The sequence below is a fragment of the Neoarius graeffei genome, chromosome 9, assembly GCF_027579695.1.
Source record: "Neoarius graeffei isolate fNeoGra1 chromosome 9, fNeoGra1.pri, whole genome shotgun sequence".
Lineage (NCBI taxonomy): Eukaryota > Metazoa > Chordata > Actinopteri > Siluriformes > Ariidae > Neoarius > Neoarius graeffei.
This window is the reverse complement of record NC_083577.1, coordinates 28,107,674-28,127,320: the sequence shown is the minus strand read 5'-3', so window position 1 is coordinate 28,127,320 and position 19,647 is coordinate 28,107,674. Positions and strand designations below refer to the sequence as shown.

General features: G+C 44.1%; 1 protein-coding gene across 5 annotated transcripts in view; it reads left to right on the top strand.

Moving 5' to 3' along the window:
* zeb2a (zinc finger E-box binding homeobox 2a) overlaps window positions 1–19,647 on the top strand; it is a 71,015-nt gene that overhangs the window by 3,270 nt on the left and 48,098 nt on the right. The window lies entirely within an intron of this gene.

Genomic DNA, 19,647 nt, shown 5'->3' with positions numbered 1-19,647 from the left:
TTCTCATCCAACTATTAAATGCTGTGTATTGATTACTTGATGGAGGGAGGGAATGATGCGAACCCTAAATACAGCTCCCGGCTTGTTTTATGACCCAGGACAAAGTCAGTGGTGCGAAACAGCGTTACTCTGTTCAACACAACATGGGGTGATGAAGGGGTTGGAGACGACAGGAGTAATCAGCCATGCGCTTGTTTTGGCTCGGTGATGTGTCCTACTGATGTGATCATGCGTGACAATAATCGTGTTGAATTGTGATGCATTATCATGAGGAGTCCAAGAGCGTTATTGGGTTTTTTTTTGTAATAATAATAATAATAATAATAATAGATTCATTCACAAGTTATTTAAGAGCCTGTTTAAGTGTATCACCCTGTAATTTTATTATTATTATTATTATTATTATTATTATTATTATTTGCACTGGATGATAAAACGTAAACAGCCATGTTTCGCTATGATTATATAAGGCCCGGAGAATTAGTGTTGATCTTGTCTGAGTTAAAGCAGCCCTCACTGTGCATTTGTCTCCTGGTCTTGCATGATCCATCAGCGAAAACAATTGTTACAGCGTAGAATTAAAAAGACCCACTTTTCAAAACTATATTTTAAAATGTTTAAAAGACTTTTCTGCTCTTCTGTCCCGTCGATAAATTAGACTGTTTTTTTTAGGTCCTGCAGTTGTGTAATTTTTTTTTGGTGGATTATTTAGTATAGCAGTATTAGTAATTAGTAAGGTTTTGGACCCTGTTCTCGGTCCTGTGTCTGTGTGTCTGGCCACACCTCCTTTTTTGTAGTGCCCAATGGGAGGGCAGTTTAAGGCCCGAGTGTGTAACTTAATCCGTGTGCATGTAAAGGCATAGCGTTCAGCTGTTACTGACTAAACTGTCAGTAATACATGGTTATCTGTGCTTTAACTTTTGCAAGTTTATTAGTAGCATACGTCTGAACTTCAGCTTGAGTCATGAATAATGTGGAGAAGGAGAACCGTCGCTGTGGACATTTTTGTTGTAGAACATCTCAGCGATATTTTTTTTCTTTTTCCTCATCTTGAAGAGGAAATGTATTGCTCTTCTAAATATTTGCTTTGGGTCAAAAATTATGGCCCACACTAAATTTCTTGAATTAATTAGCCCATTTTTTTCCCCTCTCCTCCTTAATTTAGTCACACTGTTCAGATTAAATCATTCATTCTTCTGAAAAGAAACACTGTCCGGTGTTTGATTTGAGACCATTTCAACGAGGTTAGCAGGTTCGCCCAGACAAAGAGCTAAGACAATGGCTTGTCATCTGGGCATCTCATTGGCATGCTCTTATAATCAGCAGTGCCAGGGAGCCCAGTGTACCGTCTCTCACACAACTAGGCCATTGTCCTGGCAGCTGCGTAAGACACCTTTCACTCTGTCCTTTCCTCATTTCCGTGAAATAAGTGAGGGGAAAAAAGCTTGTAATTGGAAATAAAAATGAGATGATATTTCGAAAACTTTCACCCTAGTCATCCCACACCCATATTTACATTCATAAACACACACACACACACACACACATGCCGTCACCATTACTGTCACCACTTCTGCTCCCATCCGCCCTGACCTGAATGCCTTTCATATCTGCTCTGCCATGTTTCAGCCACCCACCCCCCCACCCCACCAAGTCTCTATCCCTTTTTCTCCCTTTCCCTCGCTCCCTCTCTCCCTCCTCCGCCACACTCCCCCTCAGTAAACACCCCCGAGGGTAGAACAAAGAAAAGGAGCTCCTCTCCTCCTTCTTAATCACAATTCAGCCCTTTCACTGCTGCTAGGCCACTCTCTCGCTTTCAGCATCCCAAAGCCCGAGATGAAAAGACTGCGCACGAGAGAGAGAGAGAGAGAGAGAGAGAGAGAGAGAGAGAGAGAGAAGCGAAAGCAAGAGGAAAGAGGCAGAAAAGTAGAAATTATGCCTGGCAAAGAGAAGAGCAGGAGGTGGAGAGGTAGAGAGTGACATAACTTTGGTGTCTCTACACGATTGTTAAACTTCCCCTGGTTACGCAGCCCACAATAGTCTGTCGCCTCGTCCCAGAGTCTGGGCTGTTTTACTAATGGCACAGATAGTGTTACTGTATGTATGCCATTCCTGAGCTATTAACAGAGACCGAACAACAAAGTAAGAAGGACACAAGGCTTCGAGAAAGCAACAGATCGTTTTATGGACCTTAAAAGAAATTTCACAAGTCTCCAAGAGTGTCCAGATTCCATTTTCCGACTTCCAGGTCCCGCTCTCTCTCTCTCTCTCTCTCTCTCTCTCTCTCTTGCCACTCTGCCTCTGTTAGGCTTAAGGCGTACTTATCAGGAATATTTAATATTTACCGAACAATGTGACGAGCCTCATCCTGGACCAGCTGCCTCCTTGGGCATTGCTGCATGCAGACGGGTCTGTATCTGTTGCCAGACAGATGTCACTCTCAAGTCGCTGACTTTCTTCAGCTACATCTCTTTTAGTAAGAGAGACAGAACGTCCTGTCAGGGGCTAAAAGCCTGCGCCTTTTCAGTGACGGACGAGACACCGTTTATTGTGGCAGCTTTTCACTCGCCTTTCCCCCTTGCACCTCAATAGGTCAGGGATCACAAATGCAAATCTACAGACCTACCGAAAGAGAGAGAGAGAGAGAGAGAGAGAGGGGAGGATGCAAGAGCACTCAAATGAAGCATGTGATATGAATTCCTAATTTTATCTGTTTCGCCCCCTTTCCCTTCAACTTTTTTTTCCTGTTGTTGTAAAGAAAAGGAGATTATCTGTACACCTTCATTCAGATCCCCCCCTCCCTTTTCAGCTGGGCCAAGCTGTGCAGGATTTAGGCCGATTTACTTCAGCAAACACCTATGGACAACTGGGGAGGGGACGAGGCTCCGTTTGGAAAGAGGGAGCCCTTTGTTTGCCGGGGTGCAGGAGGCCTAAAGCTGAACCGGGCTGCCGCATTATCGCATTAAGCAGCGTGGTGGCCTAGGGAGCCTGGTTAAAGCTAAAGGCTATCTACTGCGACTACATTACCAAAAGAGATGCGCCTCCTTTTTACACTCTGAGCTGATTCCTGGCCTGAGAGATTAGTGTACTTATGGATGGAGGTTGAAAACCTGTGCATAACACTTTACATAGGATGTGTAGTACCAAGTTAAGCTTCATCAAGCCCATCCCCCTTAGAGTTCGGGTCGGGAGAGAGAGAGAGAGAGAGAGATTTATCCTCCCCTGTCCTCATAACATCTGTCACTGCTAAGAGGGACAGGAGAATGCCACCCAAGGCCCCGTTAGTCCTGTGTCACTTGTGACTAACCAGAATGAGCAATTTACAGTCGGGGGTCTGACCCCCTCCACCATTCTCTTGCCCTCCCACTCCCTTCGAGATGATACAGCTGCAAATGCAGAAGTGTTTGTTTCTGTGCAGACAAAGGCTGCTCCTGTGTTTGGTGTGATGAGCTTGGACCCAAACACCTACTCGCTCTCTCCCCATCTAGTCAACGCTGAATGTAATGTTTCAACAGTTCCTGGTGCCTGCTCGGCTGTTATCGGCTGTTTGGTTTGAGGTGTTCTGTTGTTGATGGTTTGTGCGCGTGGTTCAAGGTGACAGACGCGGGTTTGTTGTGAGTTTCCTCTCCCCGTTCTCCCTCCCTACGTGTAACCATGTGCACATTTTCTTCATGAGCGAGTACTGTGTAGCGGCGTGACATTTTGTGGCGCCGCACCGCCGTTAGCCTAAACAGTGAGGATTTACCAAGGTCAATAATGAGGTATGTCACTGCAGGCTGCAGAAACAACAGTTTCGGTGATAATGAATAGGAATAAGGTTCCATCAGTAATGGGTATACGTATGCATGTACAGTGTGTGTGTGTGTGTGTGTGTTGGTGAGGTTAATGAGTAAAACTTGGATGTAAAAAATAAAGCTCTTAAAATGGAACGCTGCTTTTCTTTTACGATCCGCTTCCTGGGAATAATCAAAGACTGATTTTCATGCCTTTTATATCTTTAGGTCATACTTTGTGGTTAAAATTCATGACTATCAAAGGTATGGATTGATGTTAGCCGACTCGCTCAGATGTTCTTTCCTAGTGCACACTTCCGTTTGATTAGTGGAACACCTCCGGCAAGGTTGCTGCCACATGGAACAATCAATAACGGATCGGTGGATTAAGGTGTCATGACATCTGTGAATCCAGACCTCTCGTGCATGGGTGAGTGCCTCGTGAAGCCAACACTGATAACAGCGCTCCCCACCTAGTGCCAGATCTATATCGTGGCCTGAAAGCTTGTCCATGGATCGCCATGCTGGCCAGTCACCTGCATTCGCAAGTTTCCCCTCGCACAGCTGCAGAGTATGTACAGATACAGCCCTGTGATAGTGTGGATAAGTAAGACATTGCTTGCAGAGATTACAGAGTGGAACAGGATCTTTCATCTTCAGGCCCCAGAATCACAGGAATTGTTCAGGGCTTGAATTAGATGTGCCCTTCGTTTCAGTTAGGTTATGGTTTCTTTTCCTTGTCTGTCTGTCTGTCTGTCTGTCTGTCTGTCTGTCTGTCTGTCTGTCTGTTGCTGTGCTCATAGTTGAGGGTTGGCGATCCAGGAAGCCATCAACTAGCTTCCCTGACTTCTCTTGGGTGATTATAGCACACCAGAGGGATTCAAACCTTCATCTGGTGGCTCTTTCCTTGTAGGAATATGGGAATGGTATAAACCTGGCAAATGGCAAGCGTTACACACAACAGAGTCACCTTAGTCGCTGACATCATTCCTTCTTGGTTGTTGCTTGATGGACAGACCTACTGTCACTCTTTGCTGCTGCAGACGAATTGATTTCTCCATGAACCAGTCAACCAACCTGGTCAGCAAACATCCTCGATTCAGTGCCGAGCGCTGGTCTCATCTTTGTTTGTTTGGGTATTTTTTCCCCTGGCCCTGTCGCTCCTTGCAGTTTCAGCAAATTGCCCACCAACAGGGTGCGTGGATCTAGAGATTACAGGGCACTATTTTTTTGGGTTATAGGTCTAGCAATTAAAGTAATGAGGAGGTTCTCTGCTCACGGAAGCCAGGGCCAGAGCGTAGTGCTGACTCGCTGCCTTCCGAGTCGATAACTCCTGGCCCACAACCCCAGGCAAAGCATGCCATGCGCCTTATCAGGGAGGATGTCCTGTGCTTTACATTCCTGAGCTAAATGATCCCCTTCCTTAGTGTAAGCACTGCAGCTCAGAAGGATTGGATCTGACGGCCATGTCAAAGCTAGAATACAGTAAGTAGCTCAGTGGAAGACAAGAGTGCAGGATGAGCTTCCTTAACCTTGTGCAAAGCTTCGCGTTTGCTGCTGCGCTTAACCTGAGCTGTATTGAAACCTGAGCTTTAATACGGCATTTGACAGTGTTGCAGAATGTCTAGGAGGCGCAGGACGGTCTGTGGATTGTCTGAGACGTGGATGACGTGCAAGGTTCTGCGATTAGTTGTTATTCGTTTGTTTTTAATAATGAACTAAGGATGCTTTAAGTTGCAAGAACAGTCCAGAGAAACCTACGAGAAACGTTATGAGGGCTTTATTGTCCTCTAACTGGTACGGAGGAGTGAAACCGTATTGCCATGTGTGCCACGGATCCAGATGGCAAATGTGAATCTACCTTTTTGAGGCAGGCAAAATCACAGGTCTTGATGCCATCAGCTTTTCAAGTTTTACAATGGGCCAAGCCTCGTTATTACCGCTGGCGGCCTCTTTGGCGAGACTGCCATAAAGAAAGTGTTCCTCAGCAATTAAAGCTAATGAAATATTCATGTGTGGCACCTTCCTCAGCCGTCCCCACAAATGAGCAAGCCATGCTTAATGTCTCCCCCACCCATCCTACCAACCAACCAACCAACCAACCCACCCCACTCCAGCCTTATTATGGTGCTAGCCTGGCATGTCTGCAATTAGCGCACTATCTTCCAGTGGCGACTGGGCAGACTGAGCGGTGAGTGAGGAGGAGGAGGAGGAGGAGATTGAAGGACGGTTGAGAGGATGTTAAGGATAAGGAAGGGGCGAAGGTGCCTTACACCAAAATGGCAAGAAGGGGTAGAATCAGGCCAGCACGATTAATAACAGGCATTGCTTATGGATTCCACCCACTTCTGATTCACTGAACTCTTGTTATGTAAAATAAGTCGAAAGCGACATCGTATTGACTTGGTAATAAGTATTAATGCTTATATTTGCCGGCGAGTGTTGGGATTTGAGAGGGGCGACTTCTGTATTTTGTGCAGGTGCATGCATGTTCAAGGGGTATCATTCGGTTTTAATCTGCGCATTTCACATGGGCATTAGGCGCTAATCACATTGTGGCCTTCGCTGTGAATGGAATATGTGTTGTAATGGAGATGCCTCTTGTCATATTATGCCAGTAGTGGCTTAAAGGAGAGAGGGGAAACCCGTCTCTAATTGTAAGTTTATCTGAAAGAACACAGCTGTCCACCCACTTGCATGCATTTATATCTCTCTCACACTCTCTCTCTCTCTCTCATGTTCTCTCTCTCTCTCTGTCCCTCCCTCCTTCTCATTTACACACATACACATAAAACCCATGCTGAGTTCGAGACATGTTCAGTCGAATGACGCTGCAGTTTTGTTTAAGAAGGCAAGGGACACTAACATGATGCATATACTTCTTTCGAAAGTTCCTAAGTTCATCCACGCAGCTAATTTTCGTACCTTAGCATGCAGGATCGTGTACGAAAAAAGCTTTCTATCTAGCTCAAGACTTCAACCATCTCCAAATCAACCTGTGGAAGCCTTTGTCACTTTATGAGGTTTTCACTCTGCTAGTGACCCCCTTGCATCTCAATGAGGTGTTCAGCCTGTATCCCTCCTCCCTTGTTCCCACGCACGACGGTCCTATCAGCTCAGCACCTTTCTCCAGAGCTTGCTGAGAAGTCTCGTGCATCCTCACGCCGCCTAGATCCGCCGAGGTGTTTGCTATGGGATTATGGGGCGGAGGGGGTGGGGATACGTGGAGGACTGAGCCGTGGGAGGCTTCGGAGGCAGCTGAGGGAGAGAGGTAGCCATGGGAAGGGCCCCCCAAAGGCATGGAATGCCAGTGAGGTCAGCAGGGGTTGGAGCAGGGGGGGACCAGAGGAGCTCTCCAGGGATGGAGCAGGTGCTTTTGTACAGGCCGTCAGGCATCAAAGACGTGATGGGGCTGAAAAGGTTAGTGCTGGCGCTGTGAAGCAAGTCCCCCTGTTTTTTTTGTTTTGTTTTGTTTTGTTTTGGGGTTTTTTTTGGCTCGGTGGCTGAGCAAGTGGGTGCAGGGGAGAAGATGGTGCCTGGCTCCCATGCTCTGGTGTTACAGAGGTCATTTTTTGTACCTGAATGAGCTCCAAAGCAAGAAAGCTACAGAGTTAATTTTGAGAGTAACATCTGTGGCGCCATCATGGTGCCTGCTATCCCAAACACTTGAGAAACATTTTCTCATTCCAAAGATGAAGAAAGATACAGGTAGCTACTGTATACAGGTACGTAGAGAAAAATAAAGCTGCTGATCAAGAGTGACAATAAAAGTTACAACGAGGATTGTCAGGGATCATCTGCACAACTAGGAATAGGATGAATTGTTGGTTTGTCCTAAGAAACCAAAAAAGAAAGAAAAACTCATACAGGTCCTGTGATTCATTACTTTATCTGTCAACTCGGCATTCGGTCAAAAAGTCCAGCCAGGCATAAAGCTAAAGAGCCTATACAGCTTAGCGACAAATTGTTGTCCCTCTCTTTGCACTTGACGTCCTAGCTTCACCCAATCAGTGTACCTCGTGTCTTTTTTTCTCCCTGCTCCGGGACGGGTAGAGCAGGAGGAGGTAAGAGTGGGGGAAGTTGGAGGGGGGATTTAGTTGTTGCAGGTTGCGTCATGGGACCCGCGGTGTCCCCTTTTGTGCAGCACGTCAAATGTGGTTAACATGCGGCCATTTATCTGCAAAGCCCCCGGGTGTACAATGGTCTGGGTGTGTGTGTATGAGTGTGAGTGTGTGTGGAGGGGGAGGAAACGGTGGAACGGTAGGCTTAGTGTTGAAGCGTTCCCATTCTCTTTCTCTGTCGCTGTCACTCCCTCCCCCATTTCTCCTCTTGGCTGCACACAACCCTTTTCCGTCATTGTTTCGTTCTTCTTTCTTCTCTCCCCCGGGGGGCGCCGCGCGGAGCAAGCGGGTCAGGCGGCATCTGACAAGGTGCTTCAGAATGTCGTGGGCTCCCGTGAGACAGATTGTTCAGCGCAAACGTAGAGGGTGTTAATAAGGTGTGCTGCGTCTCCTCAAGTAGCATCCTGACGGTCACCGAAACTTCCAAAACGTGATTTTTAACTTTAGTTCTGTACGTATTTGAAAGTATTAGTAGACGATAAAAGATTGCTCAGGAAGCAAGACACTCTGCAGCAACTTAGCAGGACGGTCTGTTGATGGATTTATGGCTGTATTCATCACTTAGCTTGTTTTTTGTTTGAGTTAAGTCCCTGAATCACAAATGCCCTGCAAATGGAGCTGGCATGCATGCATTTCACAGGTAACGAGATTAGCCCGGGCCAGTGATTGACTTGTTTTCCAAAGAGAGCAGCTGAAGTGACTACAAAGAGAGCCAGGTCTAAAATTCATTCTAACTTTATTACCCCGAGCCAGATACAATCAACGAGGAATTTTCGCCTTCCCTTCTGTCAGCGTACCTTTGGTGTCACTCGTAAAGGGAGCAGATGCAGGAAAAGGTCACAGTCAAGCGTACGAGGAGCTGAACTGAAGCAGGAGGGGCGGCTGAATTGTTCTCGTCCATTATGTTTGGAAATAATTGCGATGGTACATTAGTTGTGGTATTCACCCATCCCAGATTGATGACGGAGATTACCTAAAGTTCCTGTGAAACTCGACAGACGTAAGAGCTTGTCAATGCAACAGCCTCATAAATTCTTCAGGTCAGTCTCGTTTCGCATTAGCAGGACTCAAAATGAGAACGGGAACAATGCTTGTTAATACGTTTCACCTTCTGATCGACAGCCAAGACGGTTTCAGCTTCAAACGCTCCTGTCGGCTGTGCTGTTCTCACCGCAGAACGGGTGGCTGCCGTCCCCACAGCCAAAACAGCGCTGGGGAACCACTGAGAAGAGAAGCGCTGCCATTTTCTTTTTTTTCCATGCACAGCCTAAAAATACGCCGCAGTGCATCCTGGCATTTTTGCAACGGCCGTACAGATCTCCAGCCCGCTGGCTCGGTTTGTTCGTTCTATCCCGTGTCATGTAAGGGCAGCTTAATGAGCAAGAGGCCAGCGATCACTCTTTTTAGCTGAAGCAAGGAATAGTTTACATGACCAACAAAAGCTGTTGGTCAGAGTGGTTTAATCAGCTTCCTCACCAAGCATGACTTTTATCTATAAATTTGTCTTCATACAACTTTTTATCCCTTTTATTTCGTGACCTCAATCTGGGTTAGGAATGAAAGCGAGAACGAGCCTTATAATACTCACAAAGGTTACAATTTGTTGCTGCCTTTCGTTGTTGTTTTTCAATGTATTTTAGTTCGTACCTAAGCCCATTGGCATTGTAGAAACAGCTCCAAATAAGCAAGTCTCAAAATGATTTCCCATGGCTCAAGAAAAGGTTCGGATGGTGTGCGGGAAGTTTAAGTTTGTTGGTTGATCTGCTCGTACTCCAGTACTTGGCAGAATTCCGAGTAAAATGTTCATTAGCTGCTGTTTCTCTGTCTAGGAAAAGGTTCTTGTACAAAATAAGGTGCCACCTAGCCAGGTTTGAGACAGCGAGCTCTCATCACCCAGCCGTGTGTACAGTATGTAAACATTTAAGAGAATAAGTTTGCTTCCAGTCTGTCCCTTTTAATTAGAGGCTGGGCTTGGTGCCCACCCTTTTCCTGAGGTTATGTGATAACTGCACCTCACTGCGAAGGATGAAAAGATCTGCTGACGTCCTGCCCGAAACACTCAGAGAGAGCAGGAGCGTCAGCTGCGCCAGGCCCTGAACAGAGAACGCAGGGTCGAAAATAGCCACCCGCTAAATACGAGACTTTACTGCACACAGGGAAGCTTCCTGCTGCATTGATTTGACCTCAAGTCCCTCAGAAACATGACGAGAAGCGGATGGAAACGGATATGGGCGGCGTTTTGCGTGACAAAGCCTTTGGTTTCTCGAACGAGACTGCTCACGAGGTAGATGAGGTATTATTGAGGTTTGCGTCAAAATGGGTGCGGAGTTGTTTACAGGAGTCACAGTCGACTCACATGGGAGGATGCTTGAACTGGGTGGATAAGCCATGAAGGAAAACAGTCGTACTGAAAAAGGAGTCGAGTTACCTCAAACCTTCACGGCACCGTATCGAACAGTTCACCTGAAACGAATGCCCCAGCTGGCACTGAGCATTAACGAGTGCATAAGGTTAGCGTGGGAACGATGATGGCATGGCAGAAATAGGTGACCCTGTAGGCTGCCTGGGGGTCATACCTCTTGTCTGAGAGGGCCTTTTGTTTGCACGTCTCAGACAGGGGAATGAATGAAAGCTTGGAGTGGAGGGATATGCCTGGGTTAATATATATAATGAAGCAGGGAAAGGATGTGACTGACATTTCTATATAGCGTCCCAAATCAATGGCATTATCTGTGGAGAACCTTGGGTTGTGTTTTTCTTTATTTTTTGCGAAACCGTATTATCAAGGAAAACGTTATGGTGAGTGTATATATCACGAGTGAGCAAAGTGAATGAGTGATCTATTTTTCAACACGAGAAGATAAACTTCATATCTTTGCACCGCCGTGTAATGTTCTTTATATTATATGGACACATCTACAAAAAATATGCAAGTTCTATTCCCTTCTAGCGGGTTTCTTTCATTTGGTTTGATAGCATGCAATATCGCTCGCATATCGCTTATCCTACGTGTATCCATACATGTCAACCTATACGGAATGTCTGTATTTTATACGGATTTGATTCAATAAACGTAGTATACGGGCGTATAAATAAAGTTATACGGATTCTTTAAAAAAAACTTCAATATTTATTTAGAGCTATAATCAATTCCCACGATGATAAACGTACTGTACACCACAGACAGCCAGTAAAGAGTTATGAAATTGCGCGTTATCTTGTGGTAGCGAGACTTCGTTCCACTTTTGATCATGCGCACACCGCATTGCGAGAATCCCGCCAACCGTGAAGTCATAGACATATAAACATAGACTCCGCCTTCTGCGTAGAATCATACGTCATCCTCGCCGCCATATTGGATGGGGCAAAGTGGAGATTCTTCAGCCGTCTCTGGTATAGCGTCTAGACAGTAGCCGAGAATAAAGACGCCTCATTCATGTGCTGCGTTTAACTGTACCAACAGGTTTACCGTCCAAACGAGATCACATGGGATTACCTTTCACAGGTGAGACTGGAAAAATACTTTGTATTCATTCTGAAGGTTTATTGTTATTAATATTGAATAAAAAGTAACTGGGATATATCATTGCTAATTATCGTTCAAATTTTAGTTAAATTATTTTAATTTGCATCTTATACGGATTTTATAAGGGAAATACGGATTTTGGAGGTTGGTTATACAGGTTTGATTGACCAAAGGTTGACATGTATGTGTATTACGTCACTCTACCCAGTGGAGAATGAGCGTTGGGTATGGTTTACGATATTGCATGGTTGTCAAGACGTAAAACTTCCGCGCTAGCGAGCGACCGTGACAATTTGGAAACGAACATGGCCGCCAGGTTTGATTCGTTAAATGCGGAAGATTTTGAGAGAAATTTGAAAGAAAAGGACGCGTCGAACACCTGAAAGGAACGTGCATGTATAATAATAATCATAATAATATCGGCTGGCGTTTTTCGTCGTATATCAGATATACAGTATTCCATTCAACTACTCGTCTTCGACTCGTGCTAGCTGAATGGGATATATCTGATATACCACGAAAAGAAGCCAGCCAATATCGGTCGCTCAGATCCGCGATATATTTCGTCTGAAAAATGCGAGTTTTTCAAGAGGAGAAGATAAACGTCATATCTTCAAGCCAGTGTGTGATTTTCTTTTATTATACAGACACATTCATAAACAAAAAGTACCCAAATTTATCAAAACAATTCATCAATTTCATCACGTGTGACGTATAGAGATTTATGTCACGGTTTTGGTTCTTCATGTCCCGGATGGAGCTCGTATGGAAAATACAAGTGGTGCATTTCCCAGTAAAATACTCATAATGTGTGTGTGTGATCAAATATGTAAGTGGACAGTTCTTGCGATTATAATCAAGGGTTGCCATGTTGGCTACAAACACTGCATTAATCCTTCTGGACAGGATATCTAGGTTAAATGCAAATTGGTTTAAGCAATAACAGACATGTTTAACTGTAAATATGTGCACTAGACCAGAAGGTAATTCCTTAGGAACTGGCCATGGTTACAAATATCATTCAGATGAATTGAAGGAAAATCAATTTCTTAATTTCACACACACACACACACCTTTCTATGACTGAGAAATTAATTTAAATTTATTTATTTATTTATTTTCACTAATGTTACACTGAAAGGTCCAACGAGAACTCCATTTCATTCTGACCAGATTAAAAATGTATCGGACGCATTAATATCTTATTAGAATATTTGCTGGCATAAAATATGAAAGTGTTTCCTGAATGAAAATATTAATTTCAGTGTATAACTAAAATATTGAGTCTGTTTCTTTTCCCATGTTACATCCTGCAGTTGTATTTCACATACAGTAAACTGACTCCATATGGTATGTCCACTGACAAGCTCTTTTTTCTTTCTCTGTCTCTTTCGTTTTTTTTTTTCTTGGAACGGATGACCGATGTCTCTCTCAACGTTACAGGTAAGACCAAGCGTTTAATTATGTGTGATCCTATTTTTCAATAATTCCTCCCTGGATATAAAACGCTGTTCGAGACTGTCTAATGAAAGCATAATGAAACCCTCGGCAGTGTGTACTTTACCTGGTGCGCTTTCTCATTTCAACTCGTTCTCATGGTAATTGTTTCAAGCCCTTTTATTTTGCGTGGTCTCATGGTTCGGGCTGTAGTTTGTAGCGATACGTCTCTAATAAACCGTTCTGCAATACCTTTCTTTGGATCAAAACAGCGTAGTTCTCTATAATGGCACATGTTAGTGTTATGCATACTGTAATTTTGCATTTCTTCAATAGTTTTCCAAAAACAACAGGACAGAGAATTGTTCTGTGGCTTTTTGGATTGTGAGAGCGAGTTTCAGTGTTCGAACAGGTGGAAGCATATGGGCACGTAAGCGAAAGGAGTAGGGATATAAATTTTGCTCGTCTCACACAACCAGCAAATATTTAACTGTTCTAATAAAAGCTGCATGCTCTTCACGGGCCCCTGTGAAGACAGGCAACAATATCTCCTCGCACATGGGGAAATGGATAAATCCCTTTTCCCTACTGTGCAAAATCTTTTTTCTTTTTTTTTCTTTTTTAACGTAGCACACAGCTCCAAGCCGTGTTGCGTGGGTGGGCTTGTATTCTTCTTACTAAAATCAAGAATACTTCTTTTTTCTTGTTTTTTTTTCCCCTTGTTAAGAAAGGCATCTCTGGAAATAAGTGTCTGGGCGTATCATTTCTCTGGTTGCAGTGTGTGTAATGACAAGTTGTGATTCATTACACCTTTCCTTTCATGTACCATTTAAATATCGCTCTCATGTACATAGACGGAACCTTTGACTTGCCTTTGATTTCCTTCAGAAAGGACTTAGTAAGTCCATTTATTTTTTGTCCAATTTTAGTTGCACGAGTGCAGTTTTGTAGCTTGAAGCCGCTTGCCCATTGCTCCATTCTGAGCTTGACAGCTATACACCTTTGCCACAGAGGCTGACACAGGGAGCGATTAAAAAAAAAAAAAAAGTCTGAGGAGCTGATAAACAAGCGACACGAACTTGGTGTCCGGTGAAGATGTGGCTGACGGCAAAACCGAGTGTGTGTTTGCATGTGCGTGCTCGCTCGCATACACAGGGTAGTGGTGGTGTTGAAAGGGCTCATGTGAACGTGAGGTGCATATGGAGATGGGAGTAACAATTCTTCTCTGCCTCTTAACGCCACCTCTTAATTGTAACACGAAAAATGCCCTTCTCACAAAGATCCCTGTTTTGGTTCCTCTAATAAGCCTCTCACAGACGAATGGCGCTTTTTTCGACCAAAAAGACCACAAGCGTCTTAAGGAGTCACGTTTTAAGTGACAAATTGTTTCTCCAACAATGGCGCCATCTAATTGCTAATTGGAGCTCACGGTCTAATAGAGCGAGGAAGGATGGAGGGTGAAAAAGAGCGAAGGGAAGAGGGAGAGGGAGAAGTGTCCTCACAAACACTTGCTTTAGATGGCACCTTGAGTGGTCACACCAAGATTCAAAAGACACGGCCATGGCACAAGTCCCAGTCTGGTTCTTTCTTTGGTTATTGGTGGGATCGGGGATCATTTCGATTTTCCAAATGTTCAACCGCCCATTGATTTTACCAGTCAGATAAGTGGCATCTCTTCTTGGTCCACAGAATTCTGGCGTCTATAGCTTTTTGGCAACATTCCTTCCCAGTGACCACAAGCAGAGAGTGAAGATAGATGGGAAAACGGGACTGTCGAAACAGGATTGCAATTTGCTAAATTGAGGAAATAGAGCAGCATGACTCTTCGGTGGTGGGTGAATATTTTGGTTCCACCTTCTCTAGGTGTCTATAGTCTTGAGTTCTCTGAGACTCTTGCACTGTCATCTGGATTTGATCAAGAGGTCACTTCCTAATGCTCCTAACCACAGCCTGCCCATGGAGTTCTTTTATTGTTGGTGCTGGTGGGGGAAGGTGTCTGACAGCTGTAACAACACCTGAGACTAGACACTTATCTTCCCCTTCCCCCTAGTGAGGGGCATGGACTTTGCCTTAGTATGGAGAGAGAGAGAGAGAGAGAGAGAGCGAGAGAGAGAGGGAAGTGCCAGTTGAAGTACCTTGGCAACCAGTAGCCGTATAATGCCAGTGTCAATCAGTCAATGGTTGAGAGGTGTGGATGAAGTCTAGACTTAAGTTGTAGCATAAGTTTAATCGCATTTCAGCGTCTACTGTGGCTTAAGCCTCTGGCTACAGCAGGGAACTGGAGTCAATGGTCAGATTGTATCAGCAAATTAAGGCCTTGGCAGCGGGTGATCGCCAGAGTTGCGGGACAAGCAGCTGTGGTCCTTTTGATCTTCAAGCCTCTCTCTGTTGCAGTCCCAAGATAGCTGTCACTCAGACATGCCTAAAAATAAGACTCATGTTAAGAATGCAGTACCCACCAATGATACCCTTTGCCTGTAGCAAACATTTCCAAGATCCTTGAAAAACGGTCCTGTCTCTGTCTGTCTGTCTATCTGACCCACTCGAGAGTCAAAAGGCACTTTGTCTGAAGGACTAGAAAAAAACAACAACAACAATGGCTTCAGAGGTGATGTTAAAAGTAGTTCATGACCCTCTTCTTTAGACCGAGAGTGAATGCAACATCGTCGGTGCTCGCCTCTCGCATCCCTTGAGAGAGGGCATTATATGCTGCTGTATTGTTGGCCTGCCTCCTGCCAACTGTGCTGGGAACAAAAGGCCGAGCGTTTATTAACAGACCCTGCTGTGTTAAAGGAAGCCCTGACCAGCCCTCCTTTCCTGATGATGGCCTTATCCTGGCTGGACTCTCTCCCACCAAGCAGTTTGAAGACCCTGCTAATAGCCAGGTAGATAGCCACCACTGGAGAAGGATATTTCATTGGTGCTTTGTTCTCAGCAGGAAAGTGCTGCAGTGTGGGAAAAAAAAAAATTATGAATAGCCTAACTAACCATCAGCAGTGTCAGCATTTTATTTTGTGGGTTCTCCATTTTAGGTTCTTCCTCTTTTAAAGAAGTGGCTTTGCTAATGTTTAAATGTTTGCCTTCTGGTAGACCTAGCTGGTTTCTTCTCAAGACAGAACGCTACAGGTTCGATACTTCTCTTTTTGACAAGATATGGGGAAGAATTAAAGATGAACCTCCGCATCATGCAAATGTTCCATTTTGCATAAAGGCTTCTTCAAATAGACTGAGTAAATGATTGAGTGTATCTGAGGACCACTAAAAGTAAGTTACCTCAATCTTTGTTAGAAGCCGAGTCAATATTACTTCTCTTTTTACTAATCGTATGACCAAACAGGAAGTGACAAATTCAGTTTCAGTTTAACAAGAGCTAATATGGTTGTTTCTGACCTTGCCAAAGCCAATCATGGTTGATTCGTTTAGTTTATCAGCTGAAGGCTGTTATGTGGACAAGTGCATTACACTTATGTTTGTTGTTTGTTCTTTGAGAACTTCATGTCACTCTATCTCCTGCTATTGTCTAAATGGAGAGAAGAACATAACCTCATGGATCCAAAAACAGGGGGAAAAAAAATTCAAATTGGATGCAAAATGGCAGGATAGCGCCAAGAGTTGAACTTGCTTAGTTACTCTTGTCTATCTCTGGCTGCAATAGCAGATTTCTGGCACTCTCCCTTGAAATCATCTCCACCTGGATGTTGTAGGCTTGAGTCCAAACACTATAAGGAAATAAAATACGAGTGTGAAAAGCTTGCTAGAATGGCTCTTCCCCCCCAGTGGGACATTCTGCACTCCAAAATGCACCTCGCTGACAGGAAAAGTTTATGGCGATTTGTTGAGTCAAACGATGGACCTTACGGAAAATGCTATGAGCGTGAACCGTCACATTCCGCACCTATGATGGAATCGTGCACACTTTTTGTTAGCTGCATCCAGCTGCTACTTTCCAAGCTGGGGTGTAATTAGTCGGACATTTTTTGACAGCCAGGTTCGCTAGATTCACTCTCTCGCCTATTGTTGGTTGCAGTGGACCCAGGAAGAAAATTTCGTCTTGGGTTATCTTTATGCACTCTAATGATGAGATGTATTATTTATAGTTTTTTTTTTCATATTCAGAGACAATGTACGGCTACTAAGCACTCACTGATCTTAATATGATGAAAAATTAAGGTGATTTCTCTGTAAATTAATGCATGTCAGAAGAAGATATCCATTTATAATGAGCTGTTATCCAGCCTTCCCTTCCCCCCAACTTCCCTCTAAATCAAGACATGGATTAAGGCATGGACTTGATCAATTAATACAGAGCAATATAATATTGCTTGATTGAGATTTACAATCCCTGTGTCTGAAATCGCTCACTCGTTCACTACTCCCTCCTCCCTATATAGGGAATTACTGTATAGAGGACTACATGGTGAGCTCATTGGTAAAATGAAAAAAGAAAACGCTTTCGGACGCTACTCCGTCGCGCTGGTATTTACGTCATTACTGTCGCACAATTAAAACGTGCCAGATCAATCGGCTGGTGGGTTTTCAAAATAATAAACACACGCATGTCTTTTTGTGATAAATCCATATTATACTGAGCGCATTTCCGACATTAATCAATACAAAGTATCTGCATCTTTCAGTTCTTTTAAATCAAGGCTGAATTATTCGATCAAATTTGAGAATTTTAATTTGATTTCTTTCAGCGCGACCGCAATGCATGATGGGATATATTGCTTGGGTTAGTGACCATCGGTTGTACACTACTTTTCGTGATGCGTGATGGGATACTTTGAGTGCACTATATAGGGTGTAAATAATCCTCACTAAGTTTTCGGACAGCACTACAAAATGGCGTCCCCACTATATAGTGAGTAGGGAGCGATTTCGGACGCAGGGAATGTGTTTCCCCCCCATTATATTTTCATGTTCCACTGGACAAATGGACATTCGTGGTTTGTTTGTTGTTACCTGGATTTCTTTGTAAAAATGCTCCATCCCCATGACGGTCTAAACAGATCTGTAGTGTTTCCTTCGAAGCCCCGTCAAAGGAAAGGCAGGAGATTTACAGTTGTCATGCTTCTTTCATAATCTGACTTGCCAATAAAGTAAGAGACTTTAAGAGGCCTATTAAACGTATGTGGGTGGCAGAGCAAAAGAGAACGAGCAAGACCTTGGTTTTTAGCTTCCATAAGGGAGGGTATAATGAAGACCAAATGACTACTCAGGAGTCATTTATTTGACTTTTTTTTTCCTCTCTCTCTCTCTCTCTCTCTCCTACCTCCAGCATACAAATTCACTTAACTGGAAAGAAAGTTTTGCTCTGGGGAGCGAACGCCTGTCAGTTCCTCTTACTTCAGACAACCGTTGCCATCCACGGTGGCGAACTGGATGGAAAGGGGGAGGACAAATTACCCACACTGTGCCTTGGGGGCAGGTAGTTTTCAGGGGTCGTTTTCTCAGGTCACATGTAGGAGACGTACATCTGTCACTCTGAAGATAGCGCTGGAAAGTGTACGCGGACATCTCCTGATCTATAAATTGATTCACACCACGAGGCAGTGGTAGCTCAGTGCTCTAAATTGGCTTACACCAATCGTTTGTCCGCTGCGTATAAATTGTATCCTCATAAAGCTTCACTCGCAAGCCAGTGAAAGACCTGGTAGTCTGTCAACACCTTCCAAAATGTAGGTAAGTCTTCATCAAGGCTTATCAGAGTATAACATACCTTCCCTTTTCCATTACCAAGGAAAACAATGGGAAGGTTTTAGTTTTTGCTGCACGGTGCATACTTATCTAACCCGTTCAGCTCAAGGATAGGTGACGAGAGACCCATATCACTGTTTATAGTTTGCAGGTCAAAACAAACCTCTTATCAGGATAGTTACCTACGCTGCTAGTTCACCTTATCTTGAGAAAACATGGTCATGGTCTTTTAATGACCACTGACTAAGACTTTTCCATGTGAAAGTGATCAAAACAAAAACGCAACAGCAAATATATATCCTACTGAAAAACTTTTTTTTTTTTTTGTCAAAGCTTTTCCAGACTTGGCCTTCAAGTGAACATGGTCCTTGATGCACTTTTGGATTGTTTAGTTCGGGTTGTTGACATTGTCAAACAGCTAATTTATTTTCGCTGCTTTGGCCTGAATGGATTGACTCGTTTACATTGTGTGAAGGTCTAACATGCCGTTCGGCGACAGTCGAACGCGAGTATCAAGACGTGCGTTATGCCTTGATGAAGTTATTATGCTAAATTCTGACCACTCGCTGTTGAGCTGCTGACTTAGAAAGTTTCACTACTGCAAATGTCTGACTCAGGAAATGTACAAATAGGTGGACTAGAATACCACTGTTTCATCACATGCAAGAAATACTAAACATGTCAAGGAGAGAGGAACCCGTTTGGGTGTGAAGTAGTGGCAGAGTCTTCGTCTGATCAATGGTACATGTGTTCTTTACCTTTATAGAGTTGGTCCTTGTACAGTAAATACGCTCAATTAACGTATATGAGATGGAGTTTTATTACTAACAGGGGGAAGCCATGGCCTAATGGTTAGAGAAGCAGCTCTGGGACCAAGAGGTTGCCGGTTTGATTCCCTGGACCAGCAGGAATGGCTGAAGTGCCTGCCCTTGAGCAAGGCACCTAACCTCCAACTGCTCCCCAGGCTGCTCTGGATACGTTGTACCCATACATGTCAACCTTTGGTCAATCAAACCTGTATAACCGACCTCCAAAATCCGTATTTCCCTTATAAAATCCGTATAAGATGCAAATTAAAATAATTTACCTAAAA